General features: G+C 51.5%; 6 non-coding genes across 6 annotated transcripts; 3 read left to right on the forward strand and 3 right to left on the reverse strand.

The window, feature by feature from the left end:
• Window positions 1-2,153: 2,153 nt before the first annotated feature.
• TRNAV-CAC (transfer RNA valine (anticodon CAC)) lies at window positions 2,154-2,226 on the reverse strand. The gene has a single exon. It is a non-coding gene; the product is annotated as a tRNA-Val (tRNA).
• A 1,155-nt stretch (window positions 2,227-3,381) lies between these two features.
• TRNAE-UUC (transfer RNA glutamic acid (anticodon UUC)) lies at window positions 3,382-3,453 on the forward strand. Its single transcript has one exon. It is a non-coding gene; the product is annotated as a tRNA-Glu (tRNA).
• Window positions 3,454-11,489: 8,036 nt separating this feature from the next.
• On the reverse strand, window positions 11,490-11,561 carry TRNAQ-CUG (transfer RNA glutamine (anticodon CUG)). The gene has a single exon. It is a non-coding gene; the product is annotated as a tRNA-Gln (tRNA).
• Window positions 11,562-11,811: 250 nt separating this feature from the next.
• On the forward strand, window positions 11,812-11,885 carry TRNAN-GUU (transfer RNA asparagine (anticodon GUU)). Its single transcript has one exon. It is a non-coding gene; the product is annotated as a tRNA-Asn (tRNA).
• Window positions 11,886-17,297: 5,412 nt separating this feature from the next.
• Window positions 17,298-17,370, reverse strand: TRNAV-AAC (transfer RNA valine (anticodon AAC)). Its single transcript has one exon. It is a non-coding gene; the product is annotated as a tRNA-Val (tRNA).
• A 4,248-nt stretch (window positions 17,371-21,618) lies between these two features.
• TRNAN-GUU (transfer RNA asparagine (anticodon GUU)) lies at window positions 21,619-21,692 on the forward strand. The gene has a single exon. It is a non-coding gene; the product is annotated as a tRNA-Asn (tRNA).
• Window positions 21,693-22,157: the final 465 nt, after the last annotated feature.

A 22,157-nucleotide genomic window follows, 5' to 3' on the forward strand; every position in this document is an offset into this window, starting at 1 on the left:
TCAGGGATCTTGAACCTCCAACAAGGGGAGTGGGCCCCCCTGCTTGACTAAGAGCTTGGTGCAACAGGAGGATTTGGTGGGCACTCCTCACAGCTGCTCTGCTGTGGGTGTTGACAGCTAAACTTGTAAGCTAGCTTGCAGACTTCCAATAACTGCAACTGTTGTCTGTGATGACCTGGTTACATGCATCCAGAGAACCCTGCCAGACGACCTCTTTTATGGCTTTCAGCCAAGCCACTATCCCAGAGGGGAATCCTCATGGTGTCAGACACCTGTTCTCCTGCTTTCCTTTATATCTTCAGAGATCTTGCTTTGGCTTCCACAGGAAGTGATGAGAAGCTTGTGTGTCTTCTCCTGCTATACCATGGTCAGTGAGCATGCAGATAACTCTCTCCATAGTATTCCTTGCCAGATGTTTGCTGGGGCTCTGCCCAGACCATCTGTCCATGTGAGATGCATCACCAGAGCCAAAGGAACCTGCACCTGACAGGCAGACCTGGGCACTAGTGCTGTGGGCTCATGATCCCTTGGTTCTTCTGTTTCTCCCATGCGCAGAAACAGAGCTCTTGACTCCTGCATGCTGAACCTGGGTCCTGGACCAAGGCTTTTGTTCTTTCTTTCATTTTTGCATCGTGATTTCTCCCACCAGGGGCATCGCTAGGGGTTTCTGAGTGTGGTGTTATCAAGTGAACTTCTGGGGTGATCTCTGTTAGGTGGTGATTGACAGAGATGCATTCTCAGTTTGATGGCGTGTGACAGGAAAACTAGTCTGCGAGTCTATTTCGATTGTCCATTATCCTGGAGAGGCTGGCATTTCCTGGCATTTGAGCCTGCAGCAGTGCGGAGCTGTTCACATCTCATCTTACCAGTGTGTGGTGAAGTTATTATGGGCCTATTGCTGTCAGCAAGAGCTTTTTTTTTTTTTTTTTTTTTTAAGATTTACTTATTTATTTGAAAGAGTTACAGAGACAGAGAGAGAGAGAGAGGGAAATCTTCCATCTGCTGATTTATCCCCTAAATGACCTCAAGAGCTGGGGCTGTGCCAGGCTGAAGCCAGGAGCTTCTTCCGGGTCTCCCACGTGGGTGCAGGGGCCAATCACTTGGGCCATCCTCCACTGGCCACCCAAGCCCTTCCAAGCAGCACCATCTAAGACCAGGGCTCTAAAGCTCTCCTGGGAGAGAAGGCAAAGCTCTGGCTGTGGTGAAGACAGCACACCAGTGAAGACAGCACCAAGAACTCCAGGGACAAAGCAGAAGAGAGGGTGGGGAAGGGTTGGAAGCCACAGGACGCACTCAGCACATGCTGGGGTTCCAGTTATTAAAACTATCGGCTGCCTGAACCTTCAGAGGGGGCGTGCAACCCTCACAGTGTCCTGAGAATTCTCTGGGTTAGGGGTGGGTTAATGTAAATATATACTTTCAACCAGGGTGCCTGAGGAATATTGACAGTATCAGCTTGGTTTGAGATCCAGATGCGGATTTAAATTCAGGTTCTCTCCACCAATCAGTGAGTTCTGCTGCTGTGTTCCCATAGGGTGGGAAGCCAAGCAGGCTCCTCCTCAGCTCCCCTCTGGAGCTCACAAACCGGAAAGCACTGGTTCCGTGTCAGCTTAGGCAGAGGACTGAGGCCTATGGAGAAGATTCACTGTAAGAAACCTGAGGGGCCTACACTGTGGTGTGCGGCGCTGGCTTCCCCATAGGCTCCGGTTCGTGTCCCAGCTGCTTCCCTGGATAGTAGTGGAGGATGGCCAAGTCCTTGGGCCCCTGCACCCACCTGGGGATTTGGAAAAGGCTCCTGGCACCTGGCTGTGGATTGTCTCAGCTTCAGCTGTTGAGGCCATTTGGGGAGTGAACCAGCAGAAGGAAGACTTCTCTCTGTGTCTCCATCTTTCTCTAACTCTGTATTTCAAATAAATAAACAAAGAAATATTTAAAAGAAAAGAAGAGAAATATGTAGAGAGAGAAAGTGAGAGAGAAAGGAAAGAAAACCTGAAAGCATTTCCCTCTTGTAAACCTGGCCGGAGCGGGGTGACAATGGCCAGCACGGGAGAAGAGAAACGAGGTCTGGTTGATGTGAGCTGCGTGGACACGTGGACACGGCCATTTCTCCTCCTCACTCTGCTCTTATTCTCCTGGCTTCAGGAAAACAATTCTGTTTCCGCCCGGTTTCGAACCGGGGACCTTTCGCGTGTGAGGCGAACGTGATAACCACTACACTACGGAAACCAACCGCGGTAGTACCTGCTAAAATATTTCCCCGAAAGCCATGCAGATGAAGCCTGTGCCCTGGTATCTTCATGAGACAATGTGGTGCCTTTCTCGTCCCCTTCCCGCCGCCATCGGTCACTTCCCCATCCACACAGGATAACAAACCCTGCGTTTCCACGAACACGTTAGGGTCCTGCGGGACAGAGGGGGCAGTGTCCATTCTCCTGCGGGAGCAGCACGGACGCCAGCCTCTGGGGATCCCGCACTCCCTGCGGCCCAGCACGCCTGCGCCTCGCCGCGCCCCCGCACGTCCCCGAAGGAGCCGCTGGAGCTCCTCCTCGGGACGCCCGGGGAGCTGCCGGGTACCCGCCACGGTGCCTGAGCCCTGAGCAGGCCTGGCAGAGGCTGAAGCGGAGGACAGAGCCGACGAAGGCGCGCAAGGACAGCCCAGTGCCACTCCCGGGGGGCGCGAGGGACATGGGTCTGCTCGCCTTGGTCCGCGCCGCTTACTTGAACTCCGTCACCAGGAGGAAGGACCGGGTGACAGCAAGGCCCGTCCTGGAGCCACAGGAACACACATGCTCCTGGCGGGTTAGATGTGGAGTCGAGGAACGCCCCGGCATCAGAGCCCTCGTGTTTGGGATTGTTCTGAGCGTGGGGAGGATGGGGACCGAGCTCCAGCTGAGATGGAAACACTCAGGGGCGGCAGGGTTTGAGGGACGGGCTCGTGGTGGTCTTTGTGGACCTCAAGGCCCTTGCTTGGGAGAGATTCCCTCGGGCGTCTGTGTCCCTGCTTTGTGTGCCTTGTCGTCGGAGCTCGTAGCGGCTCAACTCAGCCCGCTGTACACGGGGCGCCTTCGGGTCTCCCTCCCGCCGGCCACCCCCGGGTGCCCTGGCGCCTGTACACACCTCCCCGGAGGCCCGCTGTCTGCTCCCCAAGGCTGCGTGGTTTCTGAGCTCAGCCGGGACGCCAGGCTGCCTGCGGGACAGGGCTCCTGGTGCGTCCGGTGCAGTTCGCCCTTTGGCGGGAATCTGCAGGGGCCGGCCTCCCAGGGCTTCCCTGAAGGCGGGACGAGGCGCTGGTGTGGTAACATGGATTAGTTCTTCTGCGACGCGCGTGTCCAACGCAGCCGCTGCTGCTAGGGAAACAGACCAGACACTGCTTGCTGTGTGTCCCTGGTGGTCTAGTGGCTAGGATTCGGCGCTTTCACCGCCGCGGCCCGGGTTCGATTCCCGGTCAGGGAAGGGTCGTTTTATGCTCCCATGCTCTTCCCAACTCTCCCTCTGGGCCTGCTGTTGTCATTTCCATTTCCCACCCGGCGGCGCCTGTCACTTGACAAGTCCCACAAGCAACATACCCCACGCTACACAACTAGGTATGCGGCTTAAAATCCGTCACTACAGTGCAGTAAGAAATGAACTCTGCAGGAAAATTTAACAGGAATATGTCAAGAGCCGGCTGATGCCCAGGATGGAAACTGTGGGGCTCTGCCTTATTCACTGAACCAGCACATGGAGATCACCATCTGCAGCACACTCTCATCCAAGGCCCCCCCCCCCCCCACCAGGTTGTGGGGGAAGTGTCTTCCTGGTGCTTACCTGAATCAGCCTGCTAGCCTAGAGATCTGGTAAGCCTGGGGCTTCCTGTGTTTCAAAGATGTCCAGCTTTATGTTGGATTGCCAAAGACAAGTCAGTGGACAAGAAAAGTGATTCTCTCTCTCTCTCTCTTTCTCTGTCTCTCTCTCTCTCATCTCTATCTCTATTTTCTCCCTTTCGCTCTGTGTGTGTGTGTGCATGTCACTGTGCCTTCCAAATAAAAACACCTTTAAAAAGGATTGACATTGCTGTTTCAAGCTGGAGAAAGAAAGTTTTAATTTCAACTTGTACAAAAAAGATAGACAACAAAATGTATGTAAAATGAAATTTATTTTCTGAGGTTTCTAAACCCTACGATTCAAGTAAAATGAACATGTGCCAGAGAGCTGGTAAACCATCTGTAGGGACTTTTTTCTACCCGTTACTGGACTCAAATCTTTGCTCTTTCCAGGCTGGAGTTGGGAGGGAAAAGGATGAGGGCCTTTGAGGATCCTCTCCTGATCTGGGCATTGGTGTCTTAGGGGCTATCACATTTGCAGACGGAAGGGCTGGGATTTCCCCAAGCAAAGTGTCCATTTGTCCCGCCATGTAATTTGGTTCTCAGAGATGGTGACTTCTTTGATTTAGACTTGCTTTGTTGTTTTATTTTCTCATCAACTGGAGAATTATTGGTGACTTAACTTTTGGTATTGAAATTAAACAAGTCATTTAATACTTCAGTTGTTACCTGAAATAGATAAACAAACAAACAAAAACAACTCTTGAACAATCTTCTGTGTGCTCTTGCTGATAACTGCCTGGGGCTGGTGCTGGAGCTGATGGAGATGGAGGCCAGGGGGAGCCCGACTGAGGGGAAGGGGAGAAGTGACCAGAGTGGTCCACAGGCTGGAAGGAGATGGTGGCGCTAGCACATGCAAGGCAGAGTTTCCTGAAGTGTGCTAGCTGCCCGTGGTGTGGGACACAGGGCCCAGCACCTCCCGATGCCAAGAGCCCTGCTCCCAGCTGCTGCTGCAGGTTAGTTAGCCAGACCCCCACCAGCTCCTCCTTGGCCTCAGTTTACCCTCCGTGCTGCCCCTGGGGAAAATAAAGGTCTTTGTCAGGTCCCGGGATGAGAGTCATAGCTCACACATGCACATTCACGGACTAGTTACAGCAAAGAGAAGACATTTTCAGGAAAATTCTCCTAAATCCATTTCATAGGAGGGTGTGGCCACAGGGAGAGCCCTACAGTGTGAGAGCCACCAGGGTCCTTGGACAAGAACAAGACTGTGAGAAGATCATGGTGACAAGGGGCTAAGGACTAAACCCACATGACCCAGAGGTGTAAACCCGAGCTGGACACCAACATGGTTCTGCTATATCACAGATTGTCAGGGAAGGCGGAGGGAGGGCTTCCACCTGGAGGAAGCTGGACAAGTTCTACAGGGTGAGCATGACTTTGGCTGGGACAGGAACAAGCTTTGCCCGGTGAGACTTGTCAATGTTCTTGTACAGTTAGAGGGCAGGGCTGGGGGAAAGAAGTGAGCAGAAGCAGAAAAGGGAAATTGCCAACTAAAGAGCAAGGCATAGATCTTGGCTGATGCCCTGTGCCCAGGGGAAAGCAACATTCTGCAGTTATTTCTCCTTAGGGCATTCCAGGAATATCTTCAGGAAATAACCAAAAATTCTTTAATAAAAAGTGAGGTGGATGTTTAGCCTAGTGAGCCGCTTTGCCAGCAGTCTGGGTTCTTGCCCCGGTGGGGGCTCCAGTTTTCTCCCGGTTGCTCCTCTTCCTGTCCAGCTCTCTGCTGTGGCCCCGGAAGGCAGTGGAGGATGGCCTAAGTACTTGGGCCCTGCACCCGCATGTGAGACCAGGAGGGAGCACCTGGCTCCGGAATTCAGATTGCAACAGCCAGCTGGCCATAGAAGTCTTTTGGGGGGTGAACCAACTGAAGAAAGACCTTTCTCACTGTCTCTCTTTCTCACTATCCCTACCTGTCAAAAATTTTTTTAAATGAAAAGTGGAAAAATGCTCATTTCTCATACCTTAGATTTTTCCCATCAACCCATCTTCTTAGGGAAGGATTTGGGGTTTGGTTTTGATTTGTTCCATCCGTTGTAGGGGAGGCAAATGCAAACCCAGAAGCTATTCCCTAAAAGTTCAGTTTCCTTGCTGTCGGGTTCTCTTTGGGAGAAGACCTAAAAGCTCTCTGTGTAGTTTCTTTCATGAGAAGACTCATTGAAGGCAACATTTTCAAAGACCTCCCGCTGTGCCCTCACCACTTACCTCTGCATGTAGGTTTCTTGCACACTGGGAGTCTCTGGTATTTTTCCCTGAGGACCCTGTTTTCATCATACAGCTGAACAATGGAATCCAGGACCTGCCAGTAGAGGTTGGAGGTGCATCCTTTCCAGGAGAGAATTATGGTCAGGCAAGGCATTCACATTCACTTAAGAGAAGGCTTCCTGCTAATTTCCTGAACTCCACTGCAGGGCCTGAGGGCTGCACTGACAGGCTGATGGGGAACAAGCTTCATGGTCACCTGCTTCCCAGCTCCAGCACATTCACATCATTCTTACACCCAGTGCTGCAATATGAGGAAGACTGGGCTGTGTGTGAGATTCGATCACACTTTTGGGGCCCAGCCCAATGATGCAGCATGGTGGCCTTGGCATGAGAGCAGTGGAAGGCGAGGGCTGAGGCAGAAGAACCCTAGGATCGACGAGGAGCCCTAGGAGCAAGGACCAAACGAGACATAGGAGGCAGATGAGGATGGAAGCAGGGGAGAGTGCTAAAGGCAGGACTCAGAAACCTGGGTTTTACTGAACCACACTCACATAAGCCAACAGACGCAGACCGTGCACAGAGTCAGAGGCATGAACCCGGTTTGGAGGTCAGATGGCTATAAGTGGGAGGAAGAGGGCCCAACTCCTCTAAACGTCTGTCTGAACTGAGCTGTAGCATCTGTGTAGACAGGCCTAGAAGCTTCTCCTTGAAAAGGCATATAGGCTGAAAACAACGCTGGGCTCAGGTGTCAAGTGCAGTCTTGGGTGGGTCAGATGATTTTCAGTGGTCCTGGTTGAAATCTTGCCTGAGTCACCCTGCCACCACTGGCATAGACCATCTGATGCATGCACAGTGGCCCATAGAGGAGAGTGAAGGGAGCACGGGAAAGTTTCAGCCAACTCCACAGTCCATGTACACAACCTGCCTTTCATGGGACAGCTCTTTTCCTGAGATGGTCTTTTTTTCCAAGAGTTATCTATTAGTTTGAAAGGCAGAATTACATTCTGACAGAGAGGGACAGAGCAAGAGAGAGAGAGAAGACTTCCATCTGCTAGTTCCTTCCCCCAGTGTCCACAACAGCAGAGCTGATGCGATCTGAAGCCAGGAGCCAGGAGCTTTTTTTGGGTCGCATGCATATGCAGGGTCCATGGACTTGGGCCACCTTCTACTGCTTTTCTAGGCTGCAGCAGAGAACTGCATCGGAAGTGGAGCAGCTGGGACCAGAAACCCACCCCCCATATGGGATGCCACTACTGCTGTCATTGTCTTTACCCACTATTGCACAGCACCAGCCCTCACACTCTGAAATGGTCTCAATAATTATAAAAAGATTTATTTGTGTATTTGAAAGTCAGAGCTACACAAAGAAAGGGAAAGACGGATGCTAGGGTGGGAGAGATCTTCCATCTGCTGGTTCACTCCCCAGATGACCTCAAATGCTGGGGCAGGGAATGGCCAGAGCTAGGAGCCAGGATCTTCTTCCTCTTCTCCCACATTTGTTGCAGGGGCCCAACACTTGGGACAGCTTTCGCTGCTTTTCCCAGGCTATCATCTGGGAGCTGGCTTGGAAGAGGAGTAACAGGGGTCGAACCTCTACAAATACTGGATACTGGTGTCATGTCAGTTTAACATTTACACCATGGCACTGGCACCATTAACGAACTTTCCTACAAGAGATGTTTTCCAGCTTTTACAAATACTCTTTGATTTTAAAAATATTTCCTCTCTACCCATGTTTAAAGCACTATAGTGCTATTGGGAACTGGAAAATTGAGCAGCTATTGCCTAGAAAATGATTTGCTACTTTTCTCAAGGCCAGCATTGCCCGTTCCTAGAGAGTTTCAAACATAGGGTAAATCTTTTTAGAAAATGCCATTAGTTACAGTCACCATGTCTACAAGAAAGAGCAAGTCTAGCAAGTACAGCAAATCACTGAGATTCCATGTGTGTCAGAGATGGTGTCAACCACTTGTACTGGTGAGTGTGACCTCGTGAACCTCTGCAGGAGATGCTGTCAGCACTTTCCTCTTACAGGTGAGCCAGCCCAGGAAAGTTAAGAAAATGGGTCAGGGACACACAGTTGGACATGCACTGTTGTGTCCTACCCAAACATTTGATCCGTTTTACCCATATGTTACTTCATGGAGAACCCCACACCCTACCTCACCCCAACCCCACAACCCCACTGATAGTCTTGGTCCGGTTCAGCCATGGATATTTCCACTTCTCCTTGCACAGACTTGCTCCTTACCCCAGCCTCACAGCTGATCGCATCTCCTCAAAGTCAGGCTTCTCCTCCAGCACCGATGCAATGAGGTCTTTGTACTCCTCACACCCTGAGGAAACAGAGTTTCGCCCTCCTCAGTGGACAGGTGGCCATGCAGCCGAGGTCACTGTCTATGGGGAGGATGCACAGTCCCCTCCACCACACAGGAAACCCAGGGACCAGGCTATGTGCAGGGATTGTCACTCCTGTACTCCTTGGACTCCTGAGTGTTCCCCAGTTTAGAGATGAGGAACAAGAAATTCATGGAAGGTAGAGCAACGTGACGAGAGGACTGCATTTGAATGAGGCAATGCCAGGGCTCACATCTCCTAGGCCTCATCTAAGTCATGGGCCACTGCAAGCAGCAAGTCCTGGGGCTTCTTCAATGAAACGTTGACCTGGGAATTGCAGCAGTGATTTCCTTGTTTGGGAGGACACCAAGGACTGTAGGACTGATGGTTCTCCTGTGTGGAGTTTCAGTAATCCCCGAATAGTTTGAAGATTTAAAAAACTTTCTTGGGAGCTGCATTTTTGGACATCAGGTTACACGTCTGTCTTTGAGGCCACCAGCCTCTATGGGAGCGCTGATTCAAGTTGTGGCTGCCGCACTTTGCATCCAACTCCTACTAGTGAGCTACAGGGAAGGCAGTGGAAGATACCTCAGGTACTTGGAACCCAGCCACCAAAGTGGAGACACTTTGGCCTGTCCAGCCCTGTCAGTTTTAGCCACTTGGGCAGGGAATCAGGGGATGCAAAATCTTTCACTTTGTGTGGAGCTTAGAGCTTCTTCTGGGTCTCCCACATGGGTGCAGGGGCCCAAGGACTTGAGCCTTCTTCTGTTGCTTTCCCAGGCCAGGCAGAGAGCTGGATCAGAAGTGGAGCAGCCAGGACTCAAACCAGCACCCATATGAGATGCCAGCACTGCAGGCAGTGGCTTTTTTTTTTTTTTTAATTTGTAGATAGAGTTAGACAGTGAGAGAGAGAGAAAGGGAGAAAGGTCATCCTTTTGTTGGTTCACCCCCTAAATCTGCGCCGATCTGAAGCCAGGAGCCAGGTGCTTCCTCCTGGTCTCCTACACGGGTGCAGGGGCCCAAGCACTTGGGCCATCTTTTACTGCCTTCCCGGGCCACAGCAGAGAGCTGGACTGGAAGAGGTGCAACCGGGTCTAGAACCTGGCGCCCACATGGGATTCGGCGCCGCAGGGAGAGGATTAACCATGTGAGCCATGGCGCAGGCCCCCTAGGCAGTGGCTTTACCCGCTATGCTCCTCTTTTATTTTTAAAGAGAGATCTGCTATACTGTGAGTCAGATTCCAAATGCCTACAACAGCCAGGTCTGGGCACAGGTTGAAGACTGAGGCTCCACCTGGGTCTTCCATGAGAGCACAGTCAGGGAGTTCACTGTGACAATGGAGAGGGAAGATACAGTGGAGAGTGTCCACTTCTCAGTCTGGGCCCCCGGCTCTGCAGACCTTCTGTGCCTCTGCAGGCGGTTGGCCAGGAAGTAAACAGTAGCTCTGGCAGTGAGGAATTTCTCTCTCAGGTCTTAGACGTTCTGCTGGCTCCTCTCCAGCTTGGCCCGCAGGTCGTAGTAGGGGTCCAGGGCACTGCTTTTAGCCGTTGCGCCAGAAATTGTGCTGGGAGTACTTCCATGAGGAAGCTGTATCAGAGCAGAGCCAGAGCCTGGGCAGAAGAAAGCCACGTAAATAATGAGCTACGCACACGTGAGTGCACTGTGCTGAAGGTGGTCTTGCTTAGTTCCCGTATAAAGATACTCTTGGATGACCCTAAATGTTGCGTGTATCGAGAGCGATGAATTCGAAGAGGGTGCTCGGCACTCGGACAAAACTCCTAAGCCTGACGCAGCGTAAGAACGGGCGCAGTCCGGACAGACCAGGGCCCAGGCCAGGGCCGGGGCGCCCGCAGGGGTGGGGTTTGGAGGGACGGGGCGGGCACAGCTGTCACTCTGAGCTCGCCTAGGGTCTGCTGGTGGAGCAGCTGCTGGGCGCGGGGAGGGTGGGGCGCCTCCCGTGACGTCGCGTAAGGGTCGGAGCTACGTAGATAGAGCAAGCAGGGGCTGCTGGTCCGGACCTGCTGCAGATTCACAACCGCTTTCCAGTGCTGTGGGAGAAAGCGCGGCACCGCTGGCGGCACATACGTGCGCTGTGCGTGCTTCAGGTCGAAGGGCACCCAGGGGCGTGAGGGGCGCAAAGTGAGCGCGTGTGAAGAGTTCGGGGCGTATGAGGCTGTGCGATTTGTCGGCTGCAGAATTTTTGGTCGTGGGGCACTGCGTTGGCACTCTCCCCCGGCTTTGATAAGTTGAAGAGCAGGTGGCTACTAAGTTGCAGTGTGCAAACCCTCCGTGCAAAGCAGGTTATGTACTTTTCAAATCCTACGCAGGGTAAATATTGTGGGCTACTCTCCTCTACACAAACATCTCTCCGTTCTGGGACTCACTTGCACTTTCTCTGAAAGGAATTTTAACAAATATTATAGCACAAGGATGTTTTTCTTCTTTTAATGAAATATGCCTTTTCTTGCAAAGAGTCCTTCATTGACTGATGTACGGTGGTTTTTGCAAAGCCCGCTGGGCGGAGCCTAGTGCCAGGGCGGGAGCTCTCTCCTGGGACCTGTAGAATGGCCTCTCCCCTGCTCCTCCCGCCCAGAAATCCTGGGTGTCCTGGATAAGAGTCTTTTTTACCCACTCGAGTAGGTCCCACCCAGACTTTGCCGGGATCCAAATCCGCGGTCCAGACACCGGCGTTTCCCACCTGTCCCTGATAGCGGTGGGTGATTTCCCCACGGGCTCAGGTTTCAGCCCCAGCAGGACCAAGGGCGCCCTGTGTGCCTCCGCCCCTTCGTGCATGGCGAGGGCAGGAGCCCCAGCCTCGCCCAGGACTGGATCCCCCAGGCTCGGTCATTGTCCTGGGGACCTGGCCGTTGTAAAGAACCCATTTCTGGAACGCGGACTCCAGAGAGTGCCCTAGAGCTGGATGAACCTATGAGGTTCCAGAGGCGGCCGGGGACTGAGGGCATCGAGGGCCAGAGCAGTCTGTTCCCTGCAGAGCTGCCTTCTTGTCCCTTACAAGGCGGAAGGACCTCCTTAAATCCCATTTAAATGATCAAAATGGCAGTTTAGTAAGTTAAAGGCAAAGGTCCAACCGAGATTTGAACTCGGATCGCTGGATTCAGAGTCCAGAGTGCTCACCATTACACCATGGAACCAGGCTTAAAGTTTGCGGGAAACGGCTGCAGGCGGACCGCGTTGACTGCCAGGCGCGGGCTCCTGAGGCTAAGAAGACCACGCAGCTGGCCCGCAGCTGCCCGACCACCCTAAGCACCGGTTGCCAGCGTGGCGCATACCGCGGCTCCCGCTCGCCTCTCGGCGGTGGCCGGGCTCTAAAGCCCGAAACGTCTCCCTTCAAAGCCGGAAGTTGACCCGGGGAAGGATCGGTCCCTGTGTTCTCAGAGTTGGGTCTCTGTGGCGCAATCGGTTAGCGCGTTCGGCTGTTAACCGAAAGGTTGGTGGTTCGAGCCCACCCAGGGACGGCTGCTGTTGCATTTTTACCAGGTGCTGCCCGCGGAGCACATTCTTGTCTCTCGTCTTTACCTGTCTGCTGTCCCCACAAAAGCCACCTCCCCATGTCATTCCACTCTCCCAGACCACCTGCTGGGAGCCCAGGAGGCCTGAAACACACACTGAGGAGGAAACCAGTCCTCGGGCCAAATGGGCTGGCGCCGGTGAGGTCCGTTGGGGGACTTGCATTTCACATCTGTGATACAACACCCACAGCAGTGTTTGGTCCCCAAGTGTGTGCCTCAGTTGTGCTTGCTTTATCAACAGCGTTCTCACCATTATAAATAATAATTTGTAAAAAGAAGTTTCTGTACTCTGTGCAAGTACTTTCAAAATCTTCTGAAGCCTGGTTGGCTTCATGAGAGCACCACAGAGGTTGTTGTATTGTGCACTAGGAAGATGTATCATGCACATTTTAGCCCCTGTGCAGCTGTGTCCACAGTGTAGCGTTGCCTGTGCAACTGCTTCCTTATGGCTGTTATACACGGCTTCGAATATCAGTCAACTTGGAAACTGCTCTTTTTCTAGAAAGGCACTAAGTCATATTCCAGGTGGTTTATGAACTCCATTAGTGTCCCTCTCTTCACTTACTTGTAGGCACAAGCTTACTATTCAGGGATCTTGAACCTCCAACAAGGGGAGTGGGACCCCCTGCTTGACTAAGAGCTTGGTGCAACAGGAGGATTTGGTGGGCACTCCCCACAGCTGCTCTGCTGCGGGTGTTGACAGCTAAACTTGTAAGCTAGCTTGTAGACTTCCAATAACTGCAACTGTTGTCTGTGATGACCTGGTTACATGCATCCAAAGAACCCTGCCAGATGACCTCTTTTATGGCTTTCAGCCAAGCCACTATCCCAGAGGGGAATCCTCATGGTGTCAGACACCTGTTCTCCTGCTTTCCTTTATATCTTCAGAGATCTTGCTTTGGCTTCCACAGGAAGTGATGAGAAGCTTGTGTGTCTTCTGCTACACCGTGGTCAGTGAGCATGCAGATAACTCTCTCCATAGTATTCCTTGCCAGATGTTTGCTGGGGCTCTGCCCAGACCATCTGTCCATGTGAGATGCATCACTGGAGCCAAAGGAACCTGCACCCGACAGGCCGACCTGGCCCCTAGCGCTATGGGCTCATAATTCTCCTTGGTTCTTCTGTTTCTCCCATGCGCAGAAACAGAGCTCTTGACTCCTGCATGCTGAATCTGGGTCCTGGACCAAGGCTTTTGTTCTTTCTTTTAATTTTTGCATCATGATTTCACCCACCAGGGGCATCGCAGGGGGTTTCTGAGTGTGATGTTTTCAAGTGAACTTCTGGGGTGATCTCTGTTAGGTGGTGATTGACAGAGATGCATTCTCTGTTTGATGGCGCATGTCAGGAAAACTAGTCTGCGAGTGTCTACTGATTGTCCATTATCCTGGAGAGCCTGGAATTTCCTGGTTTTGAGCCTGCAGAAGTGAGGAGCTGTTCACCTCTCCACTTTCCAGTGTGTGGTGAAATTATTATGGGCCTATAGCTTTCATGTAACAGCTTTTTTTTTTCTTAAGATTTATTTATTTATTTGAAAGGCAGAGTTACAGAGACTGAGAGAGGGAGAGAGAAAAATCTTCCATCTGCTGATTTACCCCCCAAATGACCTCAAGAGCTGGGGCTGTGCCAGGCTGAAGCCAGAGGCTTCTTCCAGGTCTTCCACATGGGTGCAGGGGCCCAATCACTTGGGCCATCCTCCACTGGCCACCCAAGCCCTTCCAAGCAGCACCATCTAAGACCAGGGCTCTAAAGCTCTCCTGGGAAAGAAGGCAAAGCTCTGGCTGTGGTGAAGACAGCACACCAGTGAAGACAGCGCCAAGAACTCCAGGGACAAAGTAGAAGAGAGTGTGGGCAAGGGGTTGGGAGCCACATACGCACTCAGCACATGCTGGAGCTCCAACTATTAAAACTGTCGGCTGCCTGAACCTTCAGAGGGGGCGTGAGACCCTCACAGTGTCCTGAGGATCCTCTGGGTTAGGGGTGGGTTAATGTAAATATATACTTTCAACCAGGGTGCCTGAGGAATATTGACAGTATCAGCTTGGTTTGAGATCCAGATGCGGATTTAAATTCAGGTTCTCTCCACCAATCAGTGGGTTCTGCCGCTGTGTTCCCATAGGGTGGGAAGCCAAGCAGGCTCCTCCTCAGCTCCTCTCTGGAGTTCACAAACCAGAAAGCACTGGTTCCGTGTCAGCCTAGGCAGAGGACTGAGGCCTGTGGAGAAGACTCACTGTAAGAAACCTGAGGGGCCTACACTGTGACTGCGGCACTGACGTTCCATATAGGCTCCAGTTCGAGTCCAGACTGCTCCACTTTCTATCCAGCTCCCTGCTATTACTGCTGCCTGGAAAAGCAGCAGAGGATGGCCAAGTCCTTGGGCCCCTGCACCCATGTGGCAGACCTGGAAAAAGCTCCTGGCTCCTGGCTGTGGATTGGCTCTGCTCCGGCCATTGTGGCCATTTGGGGAGTGAACCAGCAGATGGAAGACTTCTCTAAGTGTCTCTACCTCTCTCTAACTCTCTATTTCAAATAAAAAAATTTAAAAAGAAATCTGTAAGCATTTCACCACTGTAAATCTAAAGAGCTGGGATGGCAGGAAAGGGGTGACAATGGCCACTAGGAGCAGAGAAGAGAAATGGGGTCTGGTTGACGTGAGCAGCGTGGTGTGTCCACCCTAACCCCATCCTTGTTCTCCTGGCTTCAGGAAAAGTCTGTTTCCGCCCGGTTTCGAACGGGGGACTTTTCGCGTGTAAAGCAAACGTGAAAACCACTACACTACGGAAACCAATAACAAAGGTAGCCAACAAAATGTGTCCCTGAAAGCCATGAAGATGAAGCAGGCACTTTGGTGGCTTCAGATTAGACAATGTGGTGCCTTTCTCGTTCTCTTCCCGCCGCCATCGGTCACTTCCCCCGTCCATACAGGGTAACAAACCCCGCGTTTCCACGAACACGTTAGGGTCTTGCGGGACAGAGGGGGCAGTGTCCGTTCTCCTGCGGGAGCAGCACGGGCACCAGCCTCTGGGGAACTCGCACTCCCTGCGGCCCCGCACGCCTGCGCCTGGCTGCACGCCTGCGCCTCGCTGCGCCCCCGCAGGTCGCGGGAGGAGCAGCTGGACCACACCGCGGGCCGCACCCCCCCCCCCCCCCCCCACACACACACTCCTTTTCGCAAACTCCAAGCTTCAGGAGTGTTTGAGACCCGGTCTTATCCTTCCATTTAGAACCCTGACATCAGAAAGGTTGCAGCCTGCTTCGGAAACAGCGCCCCAGGGACGCCCGAGTCAGAGACCCCGGGCGGGAGCCGTGCTGTGATCCACGGGGAGCCGAGCGCGCCCGTGGGCTCCGTGCCGGCGCTTCCCACTCCGCGCTCCGCCCGGCTGCGCTCGGCGGAGTCCGTGAGGTCGGTGCGACTGGTGCGGGTGAGTGACCGCGCCAAAAGCAGACGCTGGAAAAGGAGCCAAAGAAAGCAGAGGCGTCGCTGAGACAAGGAGACCTCCCAGGAGGCCTGTGGGGAAGCACCGGCCAGATCCCAGGCGTGGGAATCGTGACTGTGTGGAAAAAGCGGGAGGAAGAAGCGGAGACGCACATGGGAGAGAAACGCTCAAGGATCTCTACCCGTCCAAGAAGGAGGCAGCGAAGAGAGTATTTCGCTTTGTTTGTGAAGTCGCAAAATGATAGGCGGGCACAATGGTTGCCAGCAAGCTTCTCCAGCCTGGAGGTCTGCAATTCGAACCCAGGTCACCGCGACACCTTCCAGCCCGCAGCTGGCGAAGGGACCGGTGTCGCTTGGCTTGGACTCCTGCAGCCACCAGAGCGGAGGGAGGTCCCTGGCCCGAAGCGATCCGAAGAGGAGTAAACTTCACCGTGCACAAACCGGGAGCCGGCCACGTCAAAGAAGGAAATTTGGACGTGCTCTTTGTCACAACTGGACGGGAAATACCCCCAACGGTGAACTGCTGCCTCGCAGGGACCCGTGGAAGGATCTTCCACCAATGAAATAATGTGGTTTAGCCGTTCTCCCAGGAGAGCTATTTCAAATACCAGTGGGACTTTTCTTTCTTTCTTTCTTTCTTTCTTTCTTTCTTTCTTTCTTTCTTTCTTTCTTTCTTTCTTTCTTTCTTTCTTTCTTTCTTTCTTTCTTTCCTTCTTTCCTTCTTTCCTTCTTTCCTTCTTTCCTTCCTTCCTTCCTTCTCTCTCTCTCTCTCTCTCTCTCTCTCTCTCTCTTTCTTTCTTATTAACACAAAACCAGATTGAGCATTGAATGAGTTCACAATAAAAAGCATAATAAAAAGCCATGGTCCAGACTGGCTTGTCTCCACTCCCTGTATCCTAGTTTTTATGGGAACAATAAATTATTGCACTACAGTACACATGGCAAATTACTGCACTACGGTACAGCACTTTTTAAAAAGAAGTAATTAGTGCGGTATGTTTAATTTTGATAAATGCAGTCAGCATCTAGCTCAAGTTACAGAAGATTACTATGATTCAAGAAAGGTGTGTGGAGCCCCTTTCCAAGCCATTCCTTCCCTCTCTCTCTCTTAGGTAATCACTAATCTGAGTCTTATCACCAGAACTCACAATTGCCTATTTTTGAATTCATGTCAACGACTGTACAAGGGCACTTCAAGAAGATTGTGGAAAATGGCTGTCAAAGGTAAGGTTCCTTGGCTGTAATTTTTTTTTTTTTTGAAATCCATTCAGATGAGCAGTCTTCACAAAGTTCACCCAAAAATATCATATCATGAAAAAAATGCTTGGATTTCAAAAATGTTTCACCAAAACGAATGTTTTAATTCCATTTTCTATGAAATTTTTGAAGCACCCTTGTGTACTTGTTTGTACCTGGCTTCTCCCCACTCTCAGGTAATTATGCCCATTATGTTCATGAGATATATCCAAGTTATGTGTATCATTTCTAAATTTTGGTCCCAAAGTTTCCTGAGCTTTTGATGGAAGAACAAGTAGGAAAGTCACTGAACCCCATAGGGAATGCTGGTCTTCCATGGCTGAAATAAATATCTTCCTAGGGATTTGTTTCTTAAACTCCAAATATTGCTCTGAATTAATTCAAAACTCACTTTTTAGTTAAGTTTTCTGCCAGTACCATGTATTCAAAGCAATCTAGATCAGTTTTCTATTCAGTGTAGACATGCATAGCATGTCTGTACTATAATTTATCTAGCTAGCCCATAAATGTAGCCATCTAACCCCCCCCCCCAAGCTTGCAAAATGAGTGAGCAATAGTAAAATGGTTGTATCCATGCAGGTATCATTATGGAATCGGAGCAATTATTTCTCCGGGGCAAGCATTTAAGTGTGAGTCCTACGGTTTTCTTTTCGGAAAAAGAACACGTTTATTTCCGCCCGGTTTCGAACCGGGGACCTTTCGCGTGTTAGGCGAACGTGATTACCACTACACTACAGAAACCACCATTGGGTTGTACGACAAAATGTACCCTAGAAAATCATTTCTGTGTCATATTTCAGTATAGGAAACTGAACTACATTTCTAGATTAGAATAAAATGAGCTCCAAGAAAATACCAACAACCCCCAAGATAAGGAGCCAGCGACGTCCAAAGAGACCCGCGACTCCACCTTAGGCGCCTGGAGCCTGAGCTGGCAGTGGAATCCGGCGTCTCCCGCCGCGTTTCCGGGGGCAGAACCGCCCGCCGGGGGCGTTCTTCGCTGACTGTCCAGTCCCAGAAGCTGAATGAAGGAGCCGCGAGTCAGGTGCCGCCGAGCCATGGGCGCGTCCCTCACGGCCTTCGTGGTCTTCTTCTTGGCTCCGGCCGGGCCGTCGGTGCTCCTGGCTCTACGCAGATGGCATGCGCTGGGGTCCAGCGGTAGCTGCGGGGGCCCCCTCTTCCCGCCCTCCCCGACCCGGCGGGGCCTCACCTGCGCGCTGTCCCTCGCGGGCCTTTCGCCCCGACTTCTGCAGGTCTTCCACCCGACAAAGGCACCAAAGCCATGGGCCGCGGTTTCAATCTGACCCTTGCGTCAAAAGCTCAGGGTGTGGTTAGCACAGGTTCCGTGTTGGGGCAGTTGGTTGTCTTCTATGCCTGAAACTCTCCTGAAGGGCAGAAGTCCTCTGGACCCTGGCTTGGCTAGGTCACACAGCTCTGTGGTATGCACATCAGCACAGGCTCTCTCTTGACTTGCTGGATGCCCATTCTGTCCCCGCCTCCCCTTTTTGCCTCTCAGATTTAACTCACCCACAGGAGAGAGCTGAAAACTTAGTGGAATTATCTTTCTTAAAGGATCTGAAGTTGCTGGGGACTGAACAAAACAGGCAGACTCCTGGAAGAATGGAGCCGCTGTTCCAGCTTCACAGATGTGGCTGAGAGCAAAGCTCGGTTGTCTGCTCATTTCAAGTTGCTGGACAAGGTCGAGGCCACCACAGCAGCTGGGAAGACAAGGGGGCTGGAGGAAATCTCAGAGAGGAAAAAGCCAGGAAGGCAGTTCCAGGCTTGTGTGGAGCTTGTGCAAGTTTGGGTGGCTCCAGGCAGTCCTGGTACAGCTAAAGGGACCCAGAGAGACCTCAGCAGCCATCTGCTGAAGGGGAGATGGGCACAAGCACGTGGGCCTCTCCTACCCATGGGGAGACTGGGTTGAGCCAGGTTTTGGCCTGACCCAGCCCCAGGTGTTGTGCACATTTAAGGAGTGAATTATTGGATAGGGGTCCTCTCTCTATGCCTCTCATTTTCTCTCTGTCTCATTTTCTCTCATCCAAGACCCCTCCCACACCAGGGTGTGGGGGAAGTGTCTTCCTGGTGCCTCCCTGAATCAGCCTGCTAGCCTAGAGGTCTGGTAAGCCTGGGGCTTCCTGTGTTTCAGAGATGTCCAGCTTTATGTTGGATTGCCAAAGACAAGTCAGTGGACAGGAAAAGTTCATCTTTAGAAAAAGAAATCCAACAGCCCTGCTACTGCAGGTGAGTTAGCCAGAGCCCCACCAGCTCCTGCTCGGCCTCAGTTTACCCTCCGTGCTGCTCCTCGAGAGAAAATAAAGGTCTTTGCCAGGCCCCGGGATGAGAGCCATAGCTCACACATGCACTTTCACAGACTAGTTACTGCAAAGAGAAGACATTTGCAGGAAAATTCTCCTATATCCACTTCATAGGAGTGTGGGGGCACAGGGAGAGCCCTACAGTGTGAGAACCACCAGGGTCCTTGGACAATAACAAGACTGTGAGAAGATCATGGTGACAAGGGGCTAATGAATAAACCCACATGACCCAGAGGTGAAAAACCAGAGCTGGACACCAACATGGTTCTGCTACATCACAGATTGTCAGGGAAAGCGGAGGGAGGGCTTCCACCTGGAGGAAGCTGGACAAGTTCTACAGGGTGAGCATGACTTTGGCTGGGACAGGAACACGCTTTGCCCGGTGAGTCTTGTCAATGTTCTTGTACACATAGAAGGCCAGCTGGGGGAAAGGAGTGAGCAGAAGCAGAAAATGGGAAACTGCCAACTAAAGAGCAAGGCATAGATCTGGGCTGATGCCCTGTGCCCAGGGGAAAGCAACATTCTGCAAAGTTATTTCTCCTTAGGGCATTCCAGGGATATCTTTAGGAAATAACCAAAAAATTCTTTAATGAAAACTGAAAAAATGCTCATTTCTCATTCCTTAGGTGTTTCCTGTCAACCAGTCTTCTTAGGGAAGGATTTTGGGTTTGCTTTTGATGTGTTCCATCTGTTGCGGGGGAGGCAAATGCAAACCCAGAAGCTATTCCCTAAAGGTTTGGTTTCCTTGCTGTTGGGTTCTCTTTGGGAGAAGAACACCTACAAGCTCTCTGTGTAGTTTCTTCTTGAGAAGACTCATTGAAGGCAAAGATTTTCAAGTTGTGATCCTGCTCCAGGCTCGAGTTGTGAAATCAAGACTGTAAGCACTTACTACTGAGATTGTACTGAAATAATAGGGCTGGTTGCTTCTAGCAAAGGTTCTTGTTTCTTTGATTTTTTTTAAGATTTGCTTATTTTATTTTTGAGGTAGAGCTACAGGGGTGGGGTGGAGGAGGGAGAGACTGTGAGAGAGTTGTTCCATGGCCTGGCTCACTCCCCAAATGGCCACAAAGGCCTGAGCTGGTCCAGTCTGAAGCCAGGAGCCAGGAGTTTCCTCTGGGTTGGCCAAGTGGGTGCAGGGGCCCAAGTAACTGGCCATCTTCCACTGCCTTCCCAGGCATATCAGCAGGTAGCTGGACTAGAAGGGTAGTTGCCCACGCTCAAAGCTGCCTTCATATGAGATGTGGGCCCACAACACCCACAACACCAGCCCCTGCGTTTTTACTCAGTTTACTGTCCATGCTACAGGTCACAGAGAATTGTATGCTTCTCACTACATTTTGAGGACAGAGGTCTAGGAGAAATCTGCTCTATATTTTTCTCTTCTCTTTTCCCCCTGCTGTGCAAATATCATCACTGAAAGAGGAAGAATTCTATCAATGTCTCTTGTTAGGACTCTTCTATGAAGAAGGTTCATGCTTGGGATACTTCTAGGCTGGTGACCTGAGCACATTCACATTCCTTGTCATCTCTAGCCAAAGGCTAGAAGCCCCTGGGTACTTTGAAAACTACTAATGCTCCAAACCCACCTGAAGCCACTTCAAACTGAGATTGCTAGGAACAGAAACCAGCCATTCGTGGTAGTTATAGGCTCTCCACGTGATTACAACATGATAGCACGATTAGAAGCTACTGCATACACCTGGTCTAATTCCCACCCTTCTCTGATTCCTTGTCTCTCCCATGATGGGTGTCTTGCCCATGCAAGCAGAACATCTTTAGTCTTCCTCTGCACAGTCTCACATGTGTCACTCTCTGTCATAATTGGACCTTCTGTGGCAAGGATTTATCCATTTCTATGTAGATCTTTAAAAGGTGGCCCCTGCGTTCCCTTTTCCCCAAACCTTATTCACTACAAAATCAACTAGCTGGGCTTTCAGATACCTGAACCTGTCAATCATAGGTAAATGCTCTGCACAGGGTTCCTGGGTGCTGAGGATTGGTAGAAACCCCCAGGACTTCCAGCTCTCTGAGCCATCAGGCAAAATGACTCCAGTAAGCTGACAATTCTCCCCCTCATTAGGGACTTTGGGAGCAAAAACAAACCATGGGCCTGAGAGAGCAAAAGAAAGCCTAGGTGATGGAGGCCTCTACCTAATGGATCTCATGCAGAGCTGGATACTGAGGTGAGCTTGCAACAGCAGGAGTTCAGGAAATGCTGTATCTGGAGCACAAGGGACAGGCTGAAGATAGTTTGAGACTTTTAAATATTTCCACTAAGCTGAAGATATTTTTGTGTTTCATTTTTCTCCTCAGTCAGAGTCTAGTACAATGAGGAGATAGGATGTTATAATTTGAATACAGTAAATTTGTATTTTATCAAAGACCAACATGAATCATCCTTGCTTCATCTTTTAGCACATTTTTTTTCAGCAGTTTGAAAAAAAATATTTTACTCATTTCTTTCTGAAAGACTACTGACTCCTGAGGCGGTGGGGTGAAGGCCGTGCGGCTGTCCCCGCGGCTGCCCGACCTCCCAACGCACCGCACGGCTCCCGCTCGCCTCTCGGTGGAGTCCCGGGCGCTGGAGCGCACAGCGTCGCTTTGCAAGGCCGGCGGCAGCCCGGGACACGCGGGCCGGGGAAGGGGCAATCCCTGTGCTTCTGGGCATGTAGTCTCTGTGGCACAATTGGTTAGCGTGTTCGGCTGTTAACCGAAAGGTTGGTGGTTCGAGCCTACCGAGGGACAGCTGCCCTCACTTTTAACCCACGTGCTAAATCAGTCAAATGCCCTCATTTCTGACACCATCAGAGGCCCCCTTCCCCTGCATCGCCAACTAGGCACCAAATGTTAGGGAAAGAGGCACAGAAGTGAGAGGAGGCAGCCAGACCCAATTTGTTCAGAGAAAAGAAATCCTAGAGGTCAGTTGGTCGACCAGCTGCCTGCATATACAGGATGGACCACGTGGCAGAAGGCCCTGACCCTGGAGCCGCACCTTTTGAAGAAAGACTGGGGCTGGGGGTGGGAGTAGTGAACAGCAAGCAAAGGGGATTCAAGGAACTGGGTGAGGCTTTGCGAACCTGCAAGGATCCGCTTATCTCAGGGGCATCTCACACATTTCCTGACCTTATGTAACCAAGCCTTACAGATAACGTTCTTACAAGATCAGTTTTTCAATAGATGGCAGTCGTGTGCCTGGTTAGGGAAAATAGA

This window comes from Oryctolagus cuniculus, chromosome 7 (genome assembly GCF_051225735.1).
Source record: "Oryctolagus cuniculus isolate XC-2025 breed Fujian yellow rabbit chromosome 7, ASM5122573v1, whole genome shotgun sequence".
NCBI classification, from domain to species: Eukaryota; Metazoa; Chordata; class Mammalia; order Lagomorpha; family Leporidae; genus Oryctolagus; species Oryctolagus cuniculus.